The following is a 2214-nucleotide window of genomic DNA, read 5'->3' on the forward strand; positions in this document are numbered from 1 at the left end:
AACATTACCTCTGAAAACAGGACATTTACGTTCCCTTGGGATGTAAAGAGCCGCTCCATCACAGGTACTTCCGCTGCAGAGACAGGTTGGGGACACTTCCCTCTCACACCACTAGAGGTAGATGGTAAAGAGTCTTGATCAGCCATAAACTTTCCTTAAGTTCTTGGTTCTCCACCTGAAGGTGGTGCATCATGTCCTTCAGCTCCTGAAGTTGCTCCTCCATGGTTCCTAGCGTAGTGTTCCTCTCACGTTCCACCACGGAACGATCAGACTCCGTGTCCCTGCCGAACCTGCTACCGTTTCAGTTAAAGAAAAAAAAATAAAATAAAAAAAAAAACTCCTACCTAGCCCTACTCAACTTAATAAAACAAACCCCTGCAAGCATGTGCCAGTGTCTTACAAAATCCTGCCAACAACGCCAGATTGTGACCTTGAGTACCGCTCTAAACCCTCTTTTTACCAGATCACACAGATAAGTTTGTAAATATAGACAGAGGCACTGCTGCAGATTACAAACAGTTTATTGAATTCACAAAGTTGAGCAAAAATAAATAGTCACTTTATTTTATTTACCAAATGACCACTCTAAAAGTGGGAGTCTATGCTGGTCCTGAGATCCTTAAAGCTGAAGAATATTTAAAACCTGATTAAATAAAATTAGACGGTTTGGGGAGGAATAATAAAGAAAACACATACAACTAAATACACCCGAGTGTTCCCCAACAAAAGCACACTCACAACAATTCCTGGTGAATACAAAGAAAAGAAAAAAAAACCTCCCTTCCACTAGTCTCAATCTAAATAAAACAGCCTAGGACCCAGGGACAGCATAGGTCCCAGTTTAAAACAAGCCAGGAGGCCACAATAGAAACTCCCTTTCCCTAAACAGCAGCAACACAAGGAAAGTTCTTTTAAATCAACAATAACCATCTAAGGTAACAAAAGTAAAACAAAGAAATGAAATTGAAACAAATCAAAAACTGAAACAGTAGCAGGCCAACCTACACACAAAAGAAATCAAGTTAGACAAGAACATTAAGCAGCCAGAAAAATAAGAAACGGTTCGTACCTTCTCTAAAGTGAAACCAGTAAACGGCGCTCGACGTCACCAAGTGCGTTTCCTATAACCATCAATGGCAGAATCAGACATCAATTCTAAACCCACCTCGCGATCAGTGTTAAACATACCTCTATACGAGTCATCAGCCTGCATCTGATCTCCTCAGCGATCTACCCGCTTTTAAATGTAGATGCCGATTACCTGTCTCCCTAACAAGCCAGCTGCGCTCCGCCACAGCGTCTTCCATATATGGGCAAGAGGAAGAGGGCGCAGCAGCACACCTTCGGGCGGGACAATATGCCCCGGCTACATCTACTTTTTGGCCACTTCTACAATGGTTGCTTAAAATGCTCTACGTTTAGAGAAGCAAAACGTTTGTGAGTATTGTAAATTAAATTTGTGCAAAGTATTGAAAAATGTCATCAAGAAATTAATTAATTACCAGGTATTTGAGCGTTGCAGAGGTCTCCACTGCAGCAGACGCCATTTTTCAGCACACTGCAAGTTCCGTAGTTGATTGAATTTTCAACACCATGTTCAGGCATCATGCAACCTTTGAAGTTGACAGTAGGAACCACTACGCCACCTACAGTCAAATAACACACATTTTAAGTAAGACGTTGCCAAACTAATAACCAACAACTGGAAACCACAGAAAGACGTACCTTTAATTGCGAGTTCAGTTGTTACTGCTGAACAACGATCATTCTGTGAGGGACACTCGGTTGTTTTCTCAGTACAAATTTCAGGGCTGCTTGATAAACATAACATTTCAGGGTGTCAGCTAATTAAAAAAAAGAGAAAAATGCACTTTTATTGTTAAAGAAAAGGAAATAACAATATCCTGTTCTTATAAGACAAAAAATGCTGAATGTATACAGAGTGGGAAGTAAAAGTTTGAATGGCTCAGCAGGAAATTAGGTTATTATTGTAATTTTTAATGGGAGAAAATGTAAATTAAATGAGAAAAACGCTAAATAACAGAATAATATTAAATGTGATTTTTTTTTTTTTTTTTTTTTTTTTAAACCTTGCCTTCCAGTAGAAACTGCACCCCAAGCATCAAAGTGAAGAGGAACATTTTGCTGGTGGATTACAAAGGGAGTTATAATTTTTTCAGCTGAAAAAAAAAAAATACTGAACATTTTTTTCTG

General features: G+C 39.2%; 1 long non-coding RNA gene across 1 annotated transcript; it reads right to left on the reverse strand.

Annotated features, from left to right (window-relative positions):
- Nucleotides 1-503: 503 nt before the first annotated feature.
- Nucleotides 504-1369, reverse strand: LOC145551118 (uncharacterized). Its single transcript, XR_014086935.1, has 2 exons — nucleotides 1189-1369; nucleotides 504-1121 (listed from the first exon to the last, which is right to left on the reverse strand). It is a non-coding gene; the product is annotated as an uncharacterized LOC145551118 (long non-coding RNA).
- Nucleotides 1370-2214: the final 845 nt, after the last annotated feature.

The sequence above is a fragment of the Poecilia reticulata genome, chromosome 3 (genome assembly GCF_904066995.2).
Source record: "Poecilia reticulata chromosome 3, P_reticulata-male-v2, whole genome shotgun sequence".
NCBI lineage: Eukaryota > Metazoa > Chordata > Actinopteri > Cyprinodontiformes > Poeciliidae > Poecilia > Poecilia reticulata.